Below are 25,443 nucleotides of genomic sequence, written 5' to 3' on the forward strand. Positions count from 1 at the left end.
GTGAGTCCTCAAAAATGTCCATCTCAAATTCTATGCAAAAACAACCCTTTGTTTATATTTCCACAGTTTCCTTAGTGTGCTAAATTTTGCAGCATTTGTTGCAACATTTGTACATCTTATTTTTATGTTCTTAAAATAATTCCCATTTCTCCTCTAGAACTTTAAGGCCCTTTTACTATTTCAATTATTTTCATTCTTATTTTCACCTCCAGTTTCAGCTACTCAGAAATACAAGTCATGTTAATAGCAGAAGAGCAAAACACTCCTCAGCCTCAGCATCCTAACTTTTATTTTACAGGTGTGTTTAATGTGATGTCCAGTCTTGAACAAATAAGACCTTAGCAGCGCAGGAAGATAAAATCTGATGAACCCAAACAGTCAAGAGGCCGAGCTTCAGCCTTCTCCAAGTTCTTCTCTGAACAGGTGTTTGCAGCTTTACTGGGTAAAAGGAATCACAGATGCAGATTATTTCATGCATAGAGGAGGAGGGAAGCCCTCCAAATATTTTAACAGTTGTTCTTTGTATGAAGGAAAACATGAGCTCAAGCAATTCTGCTGAACACAGCTGTGAGGTCTGAGCAAGGAAAGACAGCACTCGAGCAGGCCAGTGCAAAGGACTGCCTTTGGAGTCACCAAAGACTGGAATATTGCTCACAAGTGGTCACAAAAAGGGCCCAGAGGAATACCACAGGCAAGCCAAACACTGGACTTCACAGACACTCCACCTACTCAGTAAGGGTCAGCCTTGGTATTCATCACAAGCTTTTATCACCAAAGGCAGCTGTACTTGCACCTGCACATACAGCTAATGCCAGCCACCCAAAAGCAGTAGCTGTGTGGCCCCTGTGTCACTCTGGATCCCCAGCCTGATTTTCATCCAGGTATTTCCCTCTGCTGCAAAACACCAGGAACTGATCCATGTCACACCACAGTGGCTTCACCTGAACAAAATAAGGTCATTTGCTTGCTGGGCATCAGGCTGATGTGTCAAATCTGCCTCTTCTGTTCCCAAATTTCACTGCTGTGTTTGTGAGCCTGTCCTGCCTCATTCTGCAACAGTTGCTTCAACTCCTCATCTCCACCAGAACAGGATAGCTGCCAGGGCAAATCCCCATCATCCCTTCCCAGATATCCCAGTACTGCAAAGCTCACCTGGGATCATGGCATAAAGATGCATTTGGACAACACTACAACAGCCACCTTCTTCAGCTGCAAACAACAGCCACGTTTGAGACATGTTAAGATGTTAGGACTTGGTATTTCATGACCAGAGAAAGCAGATAGTTTCACTTCAAACACTTGGCAAAAAAAAAATCAAAAATACAGTGTTGATTTTTAAATTTATTTATTTACTGCAGTTACAAGCCACTTCAAATTATTTTCATGTGCTGACATGTGACAGCTGTGTTTGAGTACATGGATTAGACACCAGTACAATATGAAGGTATGCACAAGTTCAATTCCACAAGACTGGACTGACAAACTGTACATGAACTAGGCTTATTAAAAACAAAAAACTGGCATTTATGTGGCATGTGGAATGGCTAAGACAGCACTAACCAAAATGAACACTAGATTAGTTACAATACATTTACTTTGAACCAAGAAGTTTGTTAAAAAAATATTTTCCTTTCTTTTAAGTCCAAATACTGTCTAGAACTAGGAAATGCTAAATGTTTACAGCAAAGAAAGCTTGGAAAACAATTACCAGCATTTTTTTTAAGGCATCAAGCTTTGTAGCTTCTGCATCAAAGTCCTTTTTATAAATAACAGCTATGATTTATCAAACCAAATAAGACCGTTATCTTTAAAAAAAGCTATTTTAACTGAGGTTATATTAGGTGCGCAAGTTGCTTTAAAAATCTTTGTAGAGGTGCTAGCAATGAATTAGATCAATAAATAAGTTCACAACCTTCTATCACCACACATGTTTTTGTGTCACCAGACAAGACATGGGGTAAGGAACAAAATGGTTACAGCAATGGGACCATCACAGAAACATGGCTGTCCTTGGTTCACCTTTGTTCATTCACTGCCAGCTTCAAAATCATCACCTTTCCATGCTTATTAGTCCAGCTTTCCCAGGACTAAGAAATCCTCCAAGTTTTAATTCTGATAAGTTAAGGAGAAAATATTTTACTTTTTAAAAGTATCTGTATTTTTGGTCATAATCATCTTTTACAGAACCACTCTAGTGAAGCTAAACAAATAAATACCTAGGTTTAGTATAATAACATTTAAATTCAAAGCATTTCATTTAAGTGTTAGGGAATAAAAAAATAACCTTTAGGGGGGGTAGAAGAGAGAGCTAGATTACTGCAAGAATATTTTTTCTGTTAGCAGCAGTTACTCTCACTGGCCATCCCTTTAAAAATAGAAGACTAGAGTGAAACAAAGAAAGAAATCCCAGGCAAGATCCAGGCAACAGCATGTGCAGATCCCACTGGAGAAAAGTGGAAAGCTGAAGCTTTTCTGCAGATACTGTTCCTGATGTCATGACTGTTTTAAGTTGTTCAGGAACTGAACCAGTGAAGACTTCTGAAGGAATACTTTCAAAAGCTGTTATTTCCATGAAAAGCAAACCATGGTGGGGGCAGCACAAACCACACCACAGACAAGGCCATACACTGTGGATTGGGAAAACAACAAACACAGACTGGGTAATATGTTTTTAACCTTTATTTTGGTCTTGGGTTATGCCTAGCTAACAATTAGGAGCACAACCTTCTTACAAGGAGACGCGGAATGCAGAATTCCAGAGAAAACAACAAAAAGCAAGGCACAGCAGATATGAGGCCTGCTAAGTATTTGACAGCATTGATAATAATTTTTCCCCACAGCCCTAAGCAACAGAAGCTGCTAAAAGAGACCATTGATAATGCAATGAAGAGTTCATGGTAACTGCAGAAGTTCACCAGCACTTGTCATTCCAAGGAAGCCTAATCCTGTAGTTTATAACACAAAGCAGCAAAGAGCTGGGCTTTGAGCAGTGCATGCACCAGCTTTGGATCTCCATTTCAGATCAGATCTCAGGAGATCACACCTACCAGCCAGGATAATTCACAGGGAGGCAATTCATCTCTGTCTGTAGAAACGCTGCTTGACAAACATAAATGCACATATGAATGCATGACAGCTTCTCCTCCTGCTGTTGTCCAAGCATAGCCAGGTGCAGCAAACATCTGACTGAAAGCTGGAGCTGGTACAGCTTCCAGTCGGGGATGTTTACAGCAACTGACTACGATACATCACTGCAAGGGCCTTGGTGCAGAGCAGCTGGTCACCTCTAGGAGAGGGAAATAAAAAAAGAAAGGGTTTAAGACTAGATTCTGTAGCATTCCAGCCAATTACTGTGCAGCTAATACTGAAGAAAACATGTCTTTATATTAAGTAGCAAAAATAGTTTTAGATTCACACACAACTTACATTAACACTTCTAAATGTAGCAACTATATGAAAAATTCTCAATTTCAATATACATTTTGAGATGTCTCTAGGTTCAAACAGATTCATTCTTATTTATATATTTATCTATAAATATATATTTAATTTATACATTTAAAATAGACATAAAATAATAATTATTTTAAAGATATATTGAGTTTACTTCCCTATAGGCTCATTCCTGGAGCTCTCCAAAACAGACTTCCACTTTGAACTCTCCCATGAATTTTGAAAATGGCTATTCTCTCATAAATATTTATGGTTTTAAATACAGCTCTATGCAAAATTAAAGACAGAAGCAAAAACAAGCCATGTTCTTAATGAAGAAATACCAGAAACAGAAACCAGACAGAATACTGAAAATATTTACCCTCAATGTCAGAATCCTGCCTGATCAGTTTAAAGCTCTATTACAACCAACTGATTAAAATAAACCCAAACCAAACCTACTCTCTTTGGGTAAGCATTAAAGGAGAGAAATGGGATGAAAGGGAAAGCAACCTCAGGATGGAACCACTTCACTCCCCATCTTCAAGTTCCTATCAAAACTCACACAACACTTTCATTCAATTCTGCAATAAATTTTTTCTCTAAGTTAAAAGAGCTTTTATAATATTAAAATTTAGTATTTATACTGTATAATACTCAGAGAGGAAATAGTGCAACAACCATCTGGGTGAAATGCTTTTAGTAAATACTTCAGTGTAATGTACACTTTTTCCTAATGCTCTGATTTCACGCCATGGAATTGGGAACATTCAACCATTCTGGCTTGATCGTATTCACATACTACTTAGAAGCCTTAATTTTGTAGTTTATAGCAGAATGCCTTCCTCCCACTAACAGAGCTGCAAGCAGATTGATATATTCCCCCATTTAGCAGTCCTTATCACTTCCAAATGAAAACAATTTTTCAAGTCACAAGTTTCCAGTGCCATATTATACATAAACTTCAGCAATTCAAGGTTGCTTGTTCTCTGTTTAGACCTCCACAGCAACTCATACAACCAGAAATTATGACAAGGAGTTTAAAACTGAAGAAAAACTACGGTATTCAAGATTTCTCAAGTTACAGAAAACCCAATCACATCCAGTTTTCAAAGAAAGGCTTCCCTCTGCAACATGAGAAATTGTTACTAGTAAGTGAATTTCGTTATTGCAGCAGCATGCCAAGATTAACGAGGAAGCTGCATGCAGTCACTATGGATACCATGCTGACCTTCATTACTTTTGAGAATAAATAACTAAAAAGCCAGTGGTCATTTGCAACAAAGGCCTCTTCAGGCTGTTCCAAAACTGAAAATTCCTATTTTACATTGGAAAGAAATAGGCTATTTCATGCAGAGGTAGGCACATGGTATTCGACTAATTAGGCTGCTGAGCATTAAGTTGCAATGAGCCATTTCTTTGGCCGCTTTCTTTAATACTTCTTAAGGAATAATGAAGGTTACTGCAATGTTACCTGCCCAAAGAGAACAAACTCTCCACGACCTTGTTTTTTTATACATCAGCACAAAAATGCTAATCGACATGACAATGACATCTCTTGCTGCTTCACTGGATTCACTATCAACTATCAATACCTGCATACCATCTTACAAAGTAATTATATTTGTATAAAAGGAGTTGAATTTCATTTCCAAACATGGCGTTGAAAAAGGCAGAGGCATTACATGTGACAGTACAACTACAACTACATGCTTCAAAGACACCACTTTCTAGAAAAGTTCAGTCAAAACTGAAGCCATAGATTCATTAAGAAGCCTCTTCAGCTCTTTACCCAACCACTTTCTTCTTTTCAAACAAAAAAGTAGAGAGCATACTCCAATATTCTTTAATGGCACAGCCCTCTTATTTTCATAAAGACTGAAAGCCCTGAAAATAACCAGGATTTTTTTAATTTCATTACCAGCTGAAGAACATTGGCTGCTGGCTTCTGTTAATGCCTTTAACTGTTTCTCTTGAGAACAATAATAAAAGATACCATTCTTTGAAGTGTGAAGTCCCCTCCTAAGTCCACACATAGAGAACACAAGGAATGATGCAGATCTTCAATAATACATGAAGTCCTTCTGACACGTGAGATTTACCTCTTTGTTATTAACAGCAACATAAGATCACCCTCCTAAGAACTGCTCTTCAGCTGTCAATACTCCAGAATAACAACAAAGAAAAATTAAAATCCTTATTTAACTACCAGAACATTTGTGAATTCTGGCTGTTGACTTCCACTGTGAAGTTTTTCCTACTGTATTTAGATTTGTGTGCAGTTCAAGAATCTCTTTAATAGTTAGGATTTAATGTTTAGTTCTCGATTCTCTTCTGATCAATATGCATGACTTTAAAAACACCCTCATAGGATTTCCCTGATGATAAGTCAGGATTTAGAAGAGACACCATTACAACACTGTTTGTGTTCATTTACCAGTTCCAAATCAAAGCCATGCAGATCACCAAGACTTACTGCAATTTTCCCAAGCCTCCATTATTAATTTACCAGTCACACAGAACTTCTATTGCACCTTTCATGAGCACCTTGAGAAAAAGTCCAGCAAGACAGGAAGGAGGAGAAAGAAGAAAGGAAGATGTTGTGGAAGCAAACAGCCTCCTCCTTCTCTTCCCCCACATCTTAAGACTTCCTCACTCTACAACCACCATCACCACTGAAACTCATTGTATTTGGGGCCTCAGTTGCCATGTAAAAATATTGAAATGTGAATGGATCCCAAGGAGACTGTCTGTGTGTGCATGTTCTGTGTGCGTGTTTGGAGCCAAGATCTTGTCAGTCAGTCCATCTGTCAGTCAAACCAATTTAGCCTCAGATGCCTGATGCAAGCACAGAGTGATGAGAAATGACAGAGGCAGACAGATGCTCACTGTTGCCATGAGGTTTGGTTTTTTTTGAAGTCATGCATATTAACCAGAAGAGAACTGAGAATTAAACATTACAACCTAACTATTAAAGGAATCCTTGAACTGCACACAAATTGCAATACAGTAGGAAGAACTTCACAGTGGAAATCAAGAGCTTCCACTGTGAACTGCAGTGAACTTCTCACACCCACACAGAGTTCACTGTGGCACTACAAGTTAACCATACCCATCATGAGGAATTACAGTGAAGTAGGAAGTGAACACAAATAGTTTTAACACTGCATTTCCTGTGTATTTTCAGAAAAACATGTTCAGCTTCTTTTGATCACTAATACTTGTACAGTATTATTAGCAGAAGAGGGAGAAAGACCTTTTAAACTGGGAAATGAATTCTAACAAAATGAAAAATTGAATCTAACATTACCAATTGTAAAGAAAGACGAAAAAAAGTGTCTTTGTATTTTAAAAATGTCTGGGAAAGCATGAAAGTAGAATGATACCAGCATACCTCAGATGGAATTTCAATGAGGGCTGGATGCATATACCATATTAAATTATTTCAGTAAAACCAACCACAGAAGTCTGTGTGGTAAATTAATTATTTTTATCTGATAAATGGAGTTCTAAGGAGGACAAACTACTGAAAAAGGATAATGGTGTGAGATAAAATAAAGTTCAGATCCTGATTCAAGATTGCCCCACATCTTAGTCTGAAAAAAATTCAAAAAAGTCATAAATTTAGTGTCCTCTGCCTAAGAATGATGGCAGCAGTTACACACCCCCTTCTTCCCCAACAGAGTCTCATATTCCTCTGGCTGAGCAACACAGCTCAGCCTAAAGAAACCATATGTTTATTTATGGAACAGCATCTTGACTCTCCACGGGGTGGAGTACCATACCCAAGATGTCATTCAGGCCAATTAAGTCTTTATTTCAGGGAAGTTCTGCAGTAACTGGTAATCTCCACAGTCACCACAGGAGGTAGGAAGTGGCTAATTCGAGGTCATTTTGCTTTAAAAATGAGCTAAAAAAAATTTAAAACTCATCTACCCCACTAAAAAGTTATCATAATGAATTACACTCATAAAGTCCCAACCAGAAGGTTAACCTGCAATCAAGAACAGAAAAAATAGAAACAGTATTACCACCTTTACTTGTATTTCTCTTCCTCAGTACACAGTCATCCAGCTGTTTCTATTGCTACAGAACATACAACAATGTGCACTGTTATTTTCGCTTTCTAGATTTTAAACTTTTCCAGCAGGACAGCCTCATCCCAATGCACAAGAGAAACCTGAAAAACGGGAACTAAAAAATTAGAGGAGAAATATGAATACTATGAATGTATTAGGCCAGCTCTCACGTAAAGATTCCATCCTTTCCCTCAAGTTTTCATTGAAGTATTACTTTCTCAGTGTCAGCAAGCAATTTTGATTATACAACCTCAGTAGGTTCAACATTGTAACTCCTTACTGCTACCCATGGCATAGTTTCAATTTCATAGTTTCAGCTATTTACCTCTTTTGCTCCCTCTTACAGGAAAGGAACTTTTGCCTCATTCCTGGTAAAGATCTACAGAGAAACTAGATTGCTCAATGTAGGACAGATTATTGTAGATATTTAATAATAAACTATTAAAACAAATCACTAAGTACTTCCCAGCTCCCTCTCCCTGACATATTTCCATGTTATACTGAAGAGTCTTCCAACTCCTAATATGGGCCCATAATCTGTCTTTTCTTCTTCCAAGGTAGCCAGTCTCACTGATGACAAGATGACAATCTCACCGTCCAAGATGACAAAACTGCCTGTAAATTTGGGCTCTTTCATTTTAAAAGGCATCTTTAATGCAAAAAATTCAGAAGAGCCTCGATTCTGAAAAAATACAAGAAGTTCATACCAGTGATCTGATTGCTCTGAGAGAGTGGAAGACAGAAGCACAAGGACAAAAAACAGCCTTAAACTTGACAAGAAACAGAAATGAAGAATACACCTAACAGATGTTCATTGCAGTGCCCTCTAAAAAATAATCTAAATATCAGGAATGGTAAAGATTGAATTATTTGTAGTAAGTTCACTGCTGAAGCCCTCCACACCTGCTGACTCAAACATGGCCGAGCATGGACGGAAAAACCTCCCTAAAAAGACAGAAACCAAAAAAAATCTATATAAATATGTCATTTGTTAAGTAGGTTGTTGGTTGTTAGGGATTCTTTTGAGTGGATATCAATAGAGTCTGGTGTCCCAGACTCCAATCAATGACACATTTAGCACACTCCTTCACTTAATGACTTTTCACTCACATTTGCAATTATAATTCTCTGGTGATATCAGCTGCCAACAATAGTTCTCTGTAACACTGCAAGGGAACAAGTTGAATGTCTGCTTGCAGTTCTCTAAGTCCCTTTGCTTACCTTGCTGAACAAGGGCACATTTGGACAGTCTGCTAAATGCAGGGTCCAACAACTAAGTCTGCAGCAATTGCTAAATTGCTGCAGAAGGTGGTATGGTCCAGGCCACCAAGAGATCCAAAGGGAATGCTCCCATTTTAAGGATAATCCTCTGTGAATGTATTCCAATCCTTCCAAATGAGTATAGTTGCAAATATGACAAGTCCTGGCATCATCATACTGAATTTTGAAAGCAGAGTCTGGAGGCTGCTGCTGCAGCCTGTAGATTCTGCTGAAAGTACAGTGTCACAACCACCTATTTTGCCTGCTGTATAAAGAGGGCTCAACTGCTCCACTGCAACTAAATCCTGAAGGGTATCAGACTGAGAAGCAATCTACACACCAGTATCAATCCTAACCTTGCTCTCAGAGCATATACACTTCTTAAAATTACTTCAAAGAAAATAAGCTCAACCCAGCAAGCATGCAAGTCACAAACATCAGATAAGTGCACAGCACTTGAGTTTACAAAACATCTTTGTTCTTATGCAGGTTTTTTTTTTTAAGTCAATTACTCATTTTGCAATAATACTCAGGAGATCCATCCTTTTAAGCATACTCATAATCCTGCTTCCACAGAGGAAACAGTGCACGCCAGAACAGCACAGTCATGGCATCCACTTCAGAATCAACAACCTCAAAACCAAAACCATACAGCATGAAGTATTACAAAACTCCTTTCAACTACTTTAATACTGATTATCTCTATTTAAAATGCAGATTTCACCAAGTCTGCCTCAGAAAATAATTTTCAGGATTTACTGACAGTAATTGGAACCAGACACAGTGCGCTGGCCAAGCAGCTCATTTTGAAAACATTAACTCCATATTATAGAATCAATCTTACATCAGATCTGACAAATAGACTTGGAAAATTACTGCTTTCAGAGCCTCTCAAACACCATCTCCCCCAGAATCAAGCAACCTCCTTCAATAATTTATAACAAACAAGAATTAAAATAGACTTTCCTAGTCTGTAAATTTTCTGGCAGTATAACTGATAAATCTGAGTTATGCTTCCCTACTTGGAACAACATAAGAGTTGAAATTTAGTTACTGGACTAATACAATACAAGACATAGAACTTTTTGGAGAAGACAGAGGTAACTTTTAGTAGATTTTTTTTTTTCCTAAGTAATGAAAATACTTTTTGATTTTCATACGGATTGTTAAAAATTTTGCTTATCAACTACTAAATTAGTTGGGGCTTTTTTTCTGTATTCCATTATTCCATTCAGCATTATGCCAAGATTCATCAAATCATAGAACATCCTGATTTGGAAGGGACCCACCAGGATCATTAAGTCCAGTGCCTGGCCCTGCACAGAACACCCCATGAACCACACCATGTGCCTGTGAGTGTTGTCACCTATTAAAGCATCATGGCATCCACAGGAGGTTCCCACCATTCTTATGCTTGAGTCCCATCAGCTTCTGGAAGGAACATGGAAAAAGTCTGGATGAAATTAATTTTGATAATCCTAAGGAGTTAACAAATATTTATCAAAGACAGAGCACAGCCAACTGCTGGGGGGCTCTGATGAAAGCTGAATGGCCCAGAGAACATTCTTTGATTCCAGGACAACTTCAGGACATGTCTCCCACCACAGACTCAGCTGGAAGCTGAGGAGCCCAGAGCTCCATGAAGAGAAGGGAAGCTGGCCTGGAAAACTGGAGAGATCTCTGGATCCCACAGCTGCAACCAGCAGCTGGACACCCAGCTGCATCCTGGCCAGGCAGGGCTCCAGGGGCCATCCCAGAGCCCCAAACACTCACCAGCACACAGGAAGCTGGGGCAGAGCCCACCCTCAGCAAACTGGCAGGGTATCAGAAAGTGGAGGGGAGCAGGGAAGAGAGGGCTCTCACAGGGAATGGCAGTACTTCCACAAACATAAACATACACAGATAAGCCCAGGGATGGGGCCAAACCAAACCTCATCAAGTCAAGGGCAAGGAAGCAAAGCTGTGCCCCCAGGCCCCAGCAGAGGCTGGGGAGGGCTGGCACAGCACCAGCCATGCAGGAAAGGGCCCAGGCACTGGGGCAGACTCCAGAGGGAACAGGAGCCAGCAGGAAGGGGGTGATCCCTGCCTGGCTGGACCCTGGCAATGCCACTCTGCACACATCTGGTGCCCAGGTGGGGACTCCACTCCAGCAGGAGCCTGAGGGACCAAGGAAAGTCGAGCCATGGGTACCCAGGTGGTCAAGGGCCTCAGGGGCATCACCCACAGTGAGAAGCAGAGGGAGGCACGCCTGTTTTCTCTGGCACTCAGGATGCTGGGGCCATCTGAGAGCTGCCTACAGCTACACCAAGATGGGAGCTGTAAAGACAGTGCAGACACTCTCAGCCCTGGCAGACACGATAAGGAAGAGCAATGGCCACAAAAGCACCATGGAATATCCAGGTTGGACACAATGACAATCTTTTTTCACTAGGAGGGTGGTGAAGAGCAGGTACAGGTTTCACATGGAGGCCATGGGTTTGCTGTTCTTGAGGGTTTTCACAACTTCAGGGCTCAAAACCATGACTTATCCCATCCAGTGGTACTTCTATCCCTGCTCTGAATGACTGGTTGGACCAGAGACCCCTAGAAGCCTCTTCTGACCATTACACCTGCAACTCCAAAATCTCATTAATTCCTGTGATATGCTTCCAGCAACTACAGCCTTGTTTATATAATTGTCCTCAGACATAATGAAGTCAATATTGGATATAGAACTATTCATAGATTAAATCAGTACAGTCTTTTCTACAAATAACCAGGTGTTATCAATAGATTCCACTGCCAGCAGGCCCAATAGTTCTGAAATCACAAGTATTTGATGTTAACACTACTTTTATCAGGTGATGCCAAATATTTTTTAAAATAAATTACAGAGAACACAGAAGTTGCATACCTAAACCTACTGTATTTAAATATGCTGCCAAAATCCTATCCCATGGTCACTTCTGTAGATGACTCAATGTTCTCCCAGAAAAAGAACTCTTCAAGATTATAATTTTATGCCAGTTAAAAAAAAAAAGCAATATGAAAGATATTTTTACTAGGCTTGCATGCAGGGACTCCCTCAAATTTGAGAAAGGCAGCAGAATGCTTCCTACAATACACTGTTTTGAACAAGAAAACTTTAAAATGTTACTCTGAAGCAGACACAGGGATACCTTACATTTAAGGACAGACTACTGATTTTCAGTCTCTGTTTTTTTTCCCAGCAAATCTCATTTTTGTTTCTTCCCAGTACTGAATACAGCTTTTCAAACCATCATAAACTAAATACTGAAGATGGACAGTATGACCCAAACTATTTCTTAGTCACCCTACAAGTGCAGGGCTTCTGTAATAATCAGAATTAAACCATTTACAGTAAACAAGCAGTTTAGAAGTGACTTAGGAGTAGAAGGACTGGTTCCTACCACTCATTCCCACGACAGTGCAGTTTAAGTAACAATTCAATGCAACCAACAAAATAGCTTGGTGAAGGGGAAACCTAGATCATTACCTGGTATTAAAATCTGGGGGTTTGGGTACTTCTGGTGCAGAAAACTTGAAATTCCTATGCTGTCACCAAGTTTCAAACTAACAATGAGAGCTACTCAATTTTATCATGATTAGTAGCTAAAATGAACTCTCTTCCTTGCATTGACTGATGCTTTTCATACCTTTTGGTTAACTAACTAAAGCAGTCCTCTTAAAAAACCCCACAAACCCCAACCCTCTGACCACATTAGTGGGTAGTGTACTGCAATGGGAGGAGATCTGTGAAACCACAGTTTGTGCTGAAGACAATATTTAAACTACATGTACCACAGGGTATCTCACTTCAGAACAGGCTCTAATCCTGCCTAAGGTCTAAATATTCATAAACCAAACCCATCAGTGAAGTCTGGAAGCACATGCTTCAATTCCGATTCTTCCAAAACATGGCTTGCATGTTCAGCAGGATTGACAGCAAAGAATGCCAGTACCCAGCCTACAGTGACAGGCATTCTGGGGATAACACACAGTTGTTCTCAAATTATTCCTGAAGCAATTTTTATTAGCTCTGCAAAATACAGAGTAATACAAGAATATAACAGCTACGTGCAGCTGAATTTTGTGTAGTATCTCAGAGAGAAAACAACTGCGCAACTTGAACATCATTTAATGCAACTTAGTGTTGCTTTATAATTATCTTAATGAGGGAGGCTGTTGCACAATGACTGTTCCAAAACCATGAAAAGAATACTCACACCACGGAGGCTGACTAATGGTACATTTTCAGGATGGTTTAAATTGAACATGTCAAAAGGACTGTGACAGAAGGGTAGTCATGTTCTCTGTCTTCCAGCTGAGGGATTCCTCTACCACCCCAGGAATTTTGGGATTTCACAATGCAATTTACTTGGACAGCCACTATATTAGCTGCAAAATAATCCTGGGGAAAAAATAGAGGAAAAAAAGATGTGCTTTCTGCAACAGAACGCAGATGATTTCAATCACTGGAGAGCAGTTCAATCCTCAGCCCTGACAGGAAGGTACTGCATGGGCCAGGACTGCCTGTTTTGGTGGCGATGCAGTGCTAAACTAAGATAGGTGAAATGTCTAACCACCACAGAACCTTCTCTTCCCCTGGCTCCCTAAAAAGACAGAAATACTTAAGACATTTGGTACCAACTTTTTGAGTAGGGAACAATAATATGAGCAAGATGTAGATCTCAGAAAGAGTAAACAACAAAAAATTAATTTGGCAAAACCACAAAGGTGGTATTAACTTTGCAGCCATTTAGATCCAGCTTCAATACTTCCCTGCCTTGCAAGAGGAACCTGACATTTGGGGGGAAAAAAAAAAAAGCAGAGGAACATCAAGTTGCTTTTCACTCTCCGCACTGAAGTTCACCCCTGCTGCAAGTCTGAACACTGTCCTTCAGCCTCTTTTGTTAACACTGCACGTTAACATGGAGCTCTTCCCACAGGCTTCTGTGCCAAATGCAGTCAGCAGACCCCACCTCCATGGAAATCAGCTGAGCAATTCCACAGCAACCACTTTTCCTAAATGCTGGAAGGAGTCCCAAGTCTGTTTTCTGTTCCCAAACCTCCGCTTGCCAGTACTTGGTACAGTGCAGGTTAGTCCCGAAAGCACCCAGCCCTTGGGGAGGCCAAGGCAAACCAAAAGAACACAAGAATACACAAAAACCTTTCTGAGTAGTCAGAAGCATCTTAAAGCACCTCAGGCAAAAATTCCCTTGAAGACTTTGCTGGTATAACATGTTGCTGAATACTAATATTCCTGAAAAATATCTGTGAAATCCTCCACCCAAGGATGTGGTTCTGTCCTCCTTCACTGACTGGAAATGACACATGGGCTGCTGACACATGAGCATCAGTTACTTCATTAGGTCAAGGTTACAGCTATGCAGAATTAGCATGAGTGATGCAAGCCAACCCCAAGAGTAGAGCTCCCACACAAAAATGTCATTAAATCTGGACTTTCTGCACTACAGATTTTATTTTCTACATAAGAACCTGAAATAAAGCTCATCAAAGCTAGGCATTAACCATAATAAATCAGCTAAAGAAATTAATTAAAGCTGCCTACCTCATTTCACCATATTTCCATATATAATGTTTACAAAAATAGAAAAATAAGGAAACATATGGCTCTTCATAAGAATCCTGCCATACTCAGTTCATGAACCAGACATGTCCCCTGAAAGAGGTTTGAAGTACAAGGATGCAACAGTCCTTAAGACTTACTTCACCTCTTGAAAGAGCTAAGACCATAATTAGCTCAACAGAATGCTGTAAAAACATCAAAAAACTTCCTCTCAGCAATCAATGCTATTAAAAAAAAGACAATTTCATGCGCAGTTTGTAATTTTTCGAAGTGAAACATTCAAATATAGCTGGTGCTAGAGGAAAAAAGGTCAGCAGTAGCATTTCTAGAACAAATAGATTTTATGAAAATTGCTAAAAGTTTACCTGTACAATGAGACCTACAAATGCACACTTAAGGAAATGCTGCAAACACAGGCTTCCAGTCATTTGTATACAATAAACTCAAGCACCAAAACTCACCACTCTTGCACAAAGCCACAGTCAGCTGCCTTAGGCTCCACTTCAATGCAGGAAACAGAGAATTAGAGTTGGCAAAATCTGACAAGCTCTGTAAGCAAGTGAAAGCTAATATTTAATCATGCAAGTACCAACTTAACTAAAATACTACTTAAAAGTACAACACCTCAAACTAATTATATTTAACAACTTAAACCAGTAGCTTGAAAGACAGGAAATGCTGAAGAGTTATCAACAGCCTGTACACCACAGTGCTTCAGCCTCCAATGATCTGCAAGTCCCATCTGTGCAAAGATTAACCAGACAGCTAAAATAATTACAGAGGGGGAATAAATGACTGAAGCAAACAGCAACACAGTTCAAGTTACCAGCAGATTATAAACTGTCTAAACTATTAAGAAATGGATTTGTAGTGTACCAGTAAACTGACAGAAAACTAGCAGTTACCTCATCTGAAGTGGGCAACTTATGAAAATGTTACCCCTTCTCCCACTGCCCCCCCTCAAAATAAATTAATGATTAAGAGCCTTTGAAAATTGCAGCAGAGGTTTGGTTTTACTGGGATGCCTGATACTCTCAGGGGAAATTCAAAAGTAGTTTTACATTTACAGCAATTCAAGCTGTGCAAATAAAGGTTTTGTTCCCTAATTTCTATATAAGCAAGAAGTCAGGTATCATGAACTACAACAAGAAGGAGCTTCACACTGAAGTTTATGTTGTGTAAGAAAGAGCAACAAACAAACCAAACTTCTCCATGATCTTGCAATATGCAACTTCATATTAACATACAGAATCACAGCTTCCATCAGTTTGTTAGAACCAAGGAATGTTTAAGTACACAGATTCATTATACTTAGATGGGATTTCACTGCTTCTAGTTAATATTTGGCATAACCTGACTCTTAACTGAAACATGAGCTTAGCAGACCCTGATCTAACTAGTGTGTTTATCAAGACAAGTAATTCAGTCACCATATTCAAAGCAAAAATCTCATAAAATTTTAATTAGGTTTCTGAACTCAAAGCAGTCATGCAAGCTGAAATGAAATGAAGAATGCAAGACCAAACAATCGTGCCTAATCATATAATATCTGAGGATATCAACTACTACATTTATTTTGTAATTAAAAATATTAAATCATTGCATCAAATGTGGTAACTCCTTTTTAAAGTTAGAGTAATCAAAAAAAGAAAGGAAGTCAAAATGGACAGATGAGTAGTTTAAGAAAGTATCACAGATTTCCTTGTTAAAGAATCTGTTTTGTACCACAGCTGAGTCAAGTTTGAACACTGCAAGTTCTTTCCAGCTAGAGATACACACACCAATCTTCATCAAGCCCTAGAAGTCACCTTCACCTTCCTTAGCATTTCCTTGAAATACTCCCTTGATATATTCAGAACAGATGAGGGCCAGGTTGCAGAAAAACTGGCTGCCCTGATACCAGAACATTCCCAATGTTCCAGTGACCTGAAAGTACCTGATCCTGTCAGCAGACAGCTCAGCTATCCCACTGCAAAGGGCTGTGTGAAATTTGTCCTTGACCTACAGGGAGATCCAAGAGTTATGCTCACAGAACCACAGCCAAGAAAAACATTCCTGAACACTGCCTTTGTTCTACCGGGATAAAGTATACACCTGTCAAACTAATATTAAAAATTAGTTAGCTGTAGTATTTCTTATCTTAACCTAATTTGATAGGAAAAAATGTGTTTACTTATCCCTCTACAAGTGAGTGAAATATTGATTTTTCTTAAGTTAAAGTTTTACTGGGTAAGTTTACTGAACAATAATTTAAGATAAGCAAAACTCCAAAAGAAGCAGACTAGGGAGAAGATGAGAAAGAAAATTTATTTACAAGCATGATCTATATAAAATCAGATAATTCAGTTAAAGTTTATTAGCAGGGCTAAAAATATATCACCTGAGATCTCTATAAAATGCTCAAGGTACTCCTAGCAGACATGGAGTTAACAAAACACACTACACAAATCATATGAACATGTTGCAAGAATGTTCATTAGTATTGATGCATATCAAATATGGACCAGTCAGCCAGCAAAATGAATACAGACAGAATGGAAAAGCAACTCTTTCAACACAAAGGTGCCCATCTCCAGCCAGAGCCCGAGTGAGGATGAGGCAAAAGAAAGGAAGATGTGATGGAAAACTCTGCAACTTTAATTTTGAATACTTAAAGCTAACACTACTGTCTTGTCAAGCTCAACAGCAGAGACAAGCTGAAATCAAATGAAGAATGCTTCGGAACTCTAGGTAAGAACAACCAGATGTGTCACCATGTGTTAAACCAGAACAGAATTTTCTGTCTGTTCTGCTTTTACCCTTTTGTTTCCCATTTCAATCTTATTAAATGAGTCTGCCTTCTGTTTCACTATTTTGTTTGCCTGGTACTGAGGATATAGGGAGAGGAGACAGTTTGGTGAAGGCTAAAAAACCTGCTCTGTGCCAGCAGGCCCAAAAAGTACCCTGAGAGAGGTGCTTTGGAAGCTCATGCGCTGAGGAACATTTTCTGCCAAGCTGCAGAGAGTCAGCAGGGCATCTTCTGTTGCCAAAAAGCACTTTCCAGAAGATACAAATCTAAGCCTCTTCTGGGAGTTATCGACAGCACACAACACAGCTCCCCACTCACCCAAAACTGCAAACTCACGCTGCAATCTCTGCATGTCAAAGTGCCCATGGAAGTCAGAGCACGGCCACTCGGAGCGGTGAATGGAGCAGTCTGGACAGAACAGCTCCAGCTCAGTCCCCAGAACACTGGGAAACACTCTGAACATCTGCAGAATGACAGCCCTGCGTTTGGCTGAACCCTGCTGTAGCTGCAGAGAGAACAATGAAGTGCATGAATAAAGCCCTCTGAGGCTCAGCTGGCAGTTTGATTTATTATACTCACGTTAAGCCTCCAATGTTCATTCTCTGCATAGTTCGGATACAGCAAAGGATTTGGTTTGGACTAACTTACTTTATTTCTCTATTCTTTACATAAAATGTCCATGTTCTTACAAATTTCACTAATACCACTTTGATATCTAACATGTTGATTCAGTGTGAAACATCAGAATTAAATAGCCTTTTAGCTTCCTCATTCCCACAGGATTCATCATGCCCTCAGACACTAAACAATCTTATCTAGGGCACTTCTTGTGAATATTTAAATAATTTTCCCTTTATCTTTCTAACCTTCACTTCCGCAAAAAATACAGATCACATTTGCTCTACCCTCTTGCTAAACTCTTTACTGGTGCTGCTCAGACTGAGGCATGCTAAGACAGTGTGTAAGAAGCAAACTGGTATTACTAAAGGATAAATGCAAGCATGCAAAATTATCTGAACTAAATGAATTTTAAGCTCAAAGGTGTGTTGTGATCCTTCCATTCAAATGCCAGCTCAGACAATGCCTCTTTTTTGGGAAGTAGGGCATTCTCCAGTTAGACAAGTTGACCACTCTTCTAGCCTATGAAACTTTCTGAGAAAGAAAAAAGCAGGAACATTTTGAAACAAATACAAACAGAACCAAGTTACTATTGATCAACTGGATTTCAATACACACTCTTCCATATGTATACCCTATTATTATTATAAATTGATATCATAACCTTTTTCAAGTAAGAATCAGTAGGGAAGGAGGGCTTTTTTTGTTCTATTTCTGGATTTATTTTTTTCTATAAACCTTAGCATTGCACGAGAGGTTACAGGATCAATCATTCACCAGTGCAGCCATCCCTCCTGCTCTTCTTTCCATTCCACACTCTAACAGGGCATCCAACCAACAATCTGGAAAAGACCACTGAGCCAGGCAATGAACACTCAGGCCAGACAGCCACCCAGAGAGTTTTCCAATCAATTAGATAAACTAAGTTATAGAAACAATTTATCACAAATAAGTCTTACTACCTTCCAGACATTTTCAGTAAAAGAAACAAATCTATCATCTCACAGGTTCAGGCACTAAGATTTTGGATCATTTTAATATTATTCCATGTCATGCATGACAATGGTAGATCTGAATAAATTTGCAGATGAAGTCTATAACAAATTGAACAGATTTTTTTAATGTTTTCCAGTCCTGATAGTTCTGAAAGCATTGACGTTTCCCTCATCCCAGAAGTTCCCCTGACTCTGGTGGGCATGTCTTCACTCTCATATATACTTCTAGCTTGAAGATTTTTACCTTTCTGGAGTATGGAACACTGATCACAACAGAAAAAATCCCCAGCATGTTCACCAAAGCCAAAATGCAGCAGCATGCAACAGCACACTGACAGTCTATTCAGCTTGTTCTCAATCTGATTATTCACGTGTTCTGTACTGACTGCCATCTGCCCACTCCTCCTCCTGTCTGTATCTGACACAGACTTTGTGCCATCTCATAAGCCTTTTTTTGGCACTTTTCTGCACACTTCCTTCAGGACACTGCTACACAGAGGGAATCCGCTTCATTGTAAGATTGTTTCCTGGAGCTCCCAAGGCATTACATTTCTAATCAACTCAAATTTAGAAAAGGTTTTGCCATCTAAGTCTCAAAGAAGCCCTATATATTTATTTTTTGCTTTAAAAACACACATATATATATATTTAAATATATATATGTATAATATGCATGCAGATAAATTATACATATTAAATATATTTACATACATATTTAAGACAGGAGATAGATTCAAGACAAAGTCAGCCACTATTCAAACTCATTTTTTCCCCATTCAAACTGCAATTTGAGCACTAATCACCAGAAGAAACATGCCAGGTAAGCACACAGGTATTTTTACTTTAGGCAAACAATCCCCTGCTTCATAGGACTTGACAGTTGTCTCTATTAACTCCATGGCTGTTGTAGCCAAATCTTATCATGCACTGAAAAGGACGCTGGGATTAATTATGTAGCTCCAATCTGGCCCTTTTATTAGTACCAGGAATGTTCATTCCCCAAGTTGTACATGACAGTCACTTAAAACTCCATCTGGCTTTTATGACTTACACCAGGAACTTCCGTGCTAAGAGTTCATGAATGTATTAACTGCACTGGGGCTTTTGGAATTTTTTTCCACTCTCTTAAAGGAAGAGGCTCACAACAAACAGCTAAAGTATGAACAAACCTCCAAGTGCCTGTTAGCACTTGGAAATTTAGGAAGAAATAAAGAAAGATTCTCTGCTTCTTTACACAATGCTTATTTGAAAAATGTGGAGAAAAATAAATGCAAAAGATCCTTCTCTTTACTCTCTCTGCTGCTGACCTTTAGACCTGACACCCACCGCATCCGGTGGGAAACTTTTTCCAAGAGCCAGCCTTCTTATAAATATTTTAGCAGATTTAAGCATCCAGACCACATTTTATTTGCCCACAGCTACTAAAAAAGCTACTGATTCATGACAACATACATGTGGACCTTTATATTTACATAAGTATCTGTCACACAATAAAATATAATTAACAGAATCCTGAATGTGCCACGTGAAGGTACTTTTGAAGTTTGAGGTATTTCTGGGGGAGTTTGCCTTTTTTTTTTTTTTTTTTTTACGATATTTATTCTTACAGCTGCTACAAGGCTCTGAAATACAACTTCACTGCTGCCTACTCCCCTGTATATAGTTTTAAAACAGATTTGCATAACCTCCATAAATAACAAAAGCACTAGGAAAAGTCCATGCATCCCTATCTTTGGTCAATAAAGGTAATAGCGAAAACTCAATTTCCTTCTCAAAATATAATTTCAAGTTTCTCTTAGATATAAATGTCCTTAAACTTGCTAGAACAGCTTACTTAAAGGAATCTGTTCAGCTTTTCAGCATCTAAGGACTGTATCTGTTCCTTTTTAGATAACCAGTCCCCTTGTCAAGTCTTGCATTCCTCTTGTTTCTCCACTAAAATGAGAAACTGTTTTGTGCAGTGCGGAGCAAGTTACTCTGGAAAGTCACAGGAAAGATTTCTGTGACTTCCACGGGGAACATCAGTACTCCTCTCCAGGTGCACTTCTCCTCCAGGTGAACCCTTCTTCTCTCTGTAGGTGGTTCCCCTACAGTGCTACAAATTTCACAGTCTTGTAGACAGCTGTGCCAGATTAGTGCTCATAAAGAAACTTTCTAGCTGCTCCAAACAAGCCATGGAGTCAGACAAGGACAACCACATTCACCAAGACAGGTAATCAGGAATTTGGCTCCCTCACACTGCTACAGCACTAACAAAAGAGACTGAACTATGAAACATTAGACACTGTTCAAAGAAGGTGCTCTGTTTACTTAGAACTAGATTATGCACATTGCTTTACTGCAGGATTTTATGCCAGCAAGTTTCAGTTAGATTTAGCAAGCAAGAAAAACAGAAGAAATGTTTGGGTTTAGTGCTTATAATGGAGGGTTTGTTTCAATTTCACCCATCAAGTGGCAGTACTTTCATTACGCATGACTAAATGTTAACTGCAAGGACAAGTTTGAAGGATCAGTATCTGAAGACACAATTCCTCCCAAAAACCTTGTAACAAGAAGTGTGCAGTGACAGGGTAATAAAAGCCTTTATTTTCCAGTCTTAGCATTATCGAGGCTTCTGTTGACACTGAAGTCCTTTGGGTTTTATGGCTGTTTTATCACCAGCCATCAAAACTGCATTAGTGGTCCATCTACATATGATACAGATCAAGGCTTCAGTCCAGTAAAACCTCTGTCATATGACTTCACAGCGGTTACAGCTCTATTACCAAAAGGAGCAGGGGACAAGCTGTCTCTCACTCCAAGTTATTCCTCAGATGTCTCCTAGGACACTGTTGTGCTCCTGGCTCATAGGAAACTTGCATGCAGACATTTGAGACAAGCAGCAGCTCTCAACCCCTCCCGTAAGATAACGCCAGTGAATTATCATGCATGAGAACAGCAGGACAGGATGTACAGTGTGAGCTTACATAAGACACAAGGCACTGCTGGGAACCAGCACAAGTGAACAGCATAAATGGCTCAGAAAATGCTGATGTCACTCGTGTATGTTCAGCTTGTGCTGGCCAAGTTTCTCTGAACCCAATACTGGCCTTTCTGGCTGTTTGGAAAACCTCGCAGTCTGCTCTGCTATAGCCACATCTTGAAAAGGAATTTGTTTTCAAAAACCTGTGCTCCTTTCTAATGAGAGCTTTCTTTAAGATGAGCAAGAATCCAAAGAAAAACAGAAAATGTAATGGAGAACTGGAAAAAGAGTGTAATTGTGTAAACAAACACTTGCTCCTAATACTTACTGAGAAAATTGTTCAAGCACAACTTACCCGTTTTAAAACATGACCTCTGCAAACCTACTAAGGTCAATGAGACTTACAGTAGTTACTCAGTGAGCCCTGCTGGCATAAATTAAAGATGCCTAAGGGTAGCTATGAAACCAGGTATTTGATTTTTCCAGGGCACCTACATACTAAGAATTAACAATGAATTGCCATTCTACCAGAGTGGCTTTCAGGTTCATTAAAAAAAAGAAAAAACACAAAACCCAAACCAAACCCAACTGGGTTGTGCTTACCTCCTCTTCAACACAAATGCTTTCCTACTTAATGTTAATCTGATTATGGAAGTTTCATATTAAATTGTGTAGGTAAGTGAGACACTATATATCGAATTAGTTTCAAAATATCCCCAGTGTATGAGGCAAGCAGTGCTTCTTCTTGGTGCATCCTTATACAATATATTAAAAAAAATAGAAAAAACCATGACTAATCTAGCTGCACAAGTCAGTATTAAGCAAAACTGTAAAGAGAGAAAACTTTTTTCACTCAGGTCAGGATTTGCAGCAGCAACTCCCAGCTCTGTGCTTGGCTGCTTCCATTTGTTATTGCAGGGGCTGCACTTCAGAGCAGTGTGTGAACCACGACAGTCAAGTCCTTCAGCTTCAGAACTCCTGTATTTAGGTTTTTACCTATGAAATACTGGAAGTATTCTGATTTTCCACAGAGAGCATCCTATAACGTGAGGGGAAAAATACTGTTCCTAAAACTAACACTGCCTTTTATTACAGGTATAATGAATTTATTGTCACTTCCTTAGTATTTCCTTTCAAAAGCACCAGGTAGTTCAGAGATGTCAAATATCAGGGATAATCTGCTACATTAGAAATTCACAGGGTTTCCTTAGCAGTGGAAGAGGACACCGAACAGGTTTGATCCAAACAGAAGTGGAAAAAAAAAGCCATCCATAAAGTATTTGCAGTATGGAATAGCAGCTCTTTGAAAGCACACACTACATCAAAATATGAAATGCAAGATGACCACAGTGCAAATCATGCAATATCCCAGGTTATTAAATGTCTTTTTAAGCAAGCTCTTATTTCCATCTAAGTGTGGCTACTACAGTACACATCCCGGCTAGAGCCTTTCTGCTTCTGTGATAGAAATAGCATCACTTATCTACCCTTTATTACTCCAGCAGATAAGCATTTCACAGTCATTAGTATGTTTATCCACAGAACGCTTTTGGAAAGCACCGCTATTCCCAATTCACAGGCAAACACAGGACTGACTGGTACAGAAAGACTGATCCAAGGTCACAAGAGTAAGTCTGTGGTAAAGTAAGAAACTTCACCTGGTTTTGCCTTCCTGCAACTAATACTTTCTATTAATGAGTCATTGCTGCTCCTCTAAATTATTCTTTCAGCAGGAAGAGACAACAGACTGCCTGTGGCATTCAAACTCTACATGCTAATAGCAGCTCTGCTCCAGGGTTTGCTAAAAAAAAAAAAAAAAAAAAAAATCACACCCAAGGGCCTTGTTCTGTACTGTCACAGAATCCTGCTTGTACACTGGGCTGCTGTGGGGGAAAAAAGGAAATATACATATATATATATATATATATATATATATGTATATATATATATATAAAATTAGATAGCTTGCCTCCTTTGTGACCCAGCTCTTTCCCCAGAGGAACAAAACCCAGTCCTTGAATAGTTTTACTCCCTCACGCCACAGACCACCGGGCAAGGGCAAAGTGCAGGGAGGAAGGGACAGACAACTGGGAGACAAGTTATGCAAAACTGGGGGCCGGGGCGGGGAGCAGCGCTCCCTAAGGCCCACAGGGGGAAAAAAAAAAAAAAAACAAAACCAAAAAGCCCAACTTCTGTTGGCGGGTCATGGGGGTCACAGTGACGGGGTCACAGCCCCGGGACTCGGCGGGGGAAGGACCCCGGCACGGGGGGAACACCGGGAGCGTGCGGGGCTCCCGTCCGACCCCGCACAGCGCAGGGAGCCCTCTCCCAGCTGCCCCACCGCCGGGGCCGGCCGCGACCCCACACCCCGGGGTCCTCCAACAGGCGGTCACCGACCCAGCCCCGGCACCCTCCTCGCCGCCTGTCCCCTGCCCCAAGCTCGGCCCCGGAGCGCCGCTCCTGACGATCCTGCCGTACCTGTGCGGGGAGGCGGCGGGGACCGAGGGGTTGCGTCGCCCGGCCGGCGAGTCCCGCGGAGCTTCCCGGAACGACCGTGCCCGACCGTGCCCCGCAGCCACCTCCACGGCCCCGCCGCGCTCGCTGCCCTCGCCTCCCGTTTGACCTTTCCGTGTCTCCGCCGCCCGTCCCCGGCACCCTCTGACGTCACCGCCATGGCAACCAATCCCCGCCCTCTCCTGGCCCCGCCCTCCAACCCCGCGCGCGCACGCGCCGCCGGCGGGAGGGGCGGGACCGCGCGCCCCTCGCCGCCAATGAGCGCGGACCGGAGGCAGCCTGGCCCCGCCCCCCGGAGTCACCGAGAGGGCACGGAACCGACAATATATAGTATTGATATTCCATATATTTATATTATATATCTGTGTATATATATGTGTGTGTATGTGCGTATGTCTGTATATATACATATATATATACACACACATATGTATATATATGTATTTTCTTTTTTTCCCCCCACACCAGCCTAGTGCACGAGCAGGATTCTGAGACAGTTACAGGGCAAGGCCCTTTGGGGAAATTTTTTTTTCTCTTTAGCAAACCCTGGGGCAGAGCTGCTGTCGGCTGCAGGGTTTGAATGCCGGGAACAGTCTGGTGTCCCTGTGGGCAGGTGTGCCCGGGGAGTGAAGGATGTGGGAGCGCGAGCACTCAGTCCTTCATGGAGTCCGTGCTTCCCTCTCTCTGCAGGGAGAGAGGGAATGCGGGGCCCGGGTCGATGGCGAGTTGAACATGAGAGCCCTGGCAGCCAGGAGGGACATCTGTGTCCTGGGGTACCAGGGACAGCGCGGCCAGCCAGGCAAGGGGATTGTCCCACTCTGCTCTGCACTGAGGCGGCCGCACCTCGAGTGCTGGGGGCAGTCTTGGGTGCCGCAATATAAAGACATTAGGCCATTAGAGAGTGTCTAAAGAAAAGCCATGAAGGTGGTGAAGGGTCTGGAGGAGAAGCCATGTGAGATGTGGCCGAGGTTATTTGCTCTGTTCCGCCTGTAGGATACTGAGAGGAGCCCTCATTGTGGTCTGCAGCTTCCTCACAAAGAGCAGCATCAATCTCTTCTCTCAGGTGATCAGTGTCAGGAGCCAAGGGAATGGTCTGAAGTCGTGTCAGTGCAGGTTTAGGCTGGATATCAGGAAAGGTTCTTCACCCAGAGGGTGGCTGGGCATTGGAACAGGATCTCCAGTAAAAATGATCACAGCACCAAGCC

This window comes from Haemorhous mexicanus, chromosome 1, assembly GCF_027477595.1.
Source record: "Haemorhous mexicanus isolate bHaeMex1 chromosome 1, bHaeMex1.pri, whole genome shotgun sequence".
NCBI lineage: Eukaryota > Metazoa > Chordata > Aves > Passeriformes > Fringillidae > Haemorhous > Haemorhous mexicanus.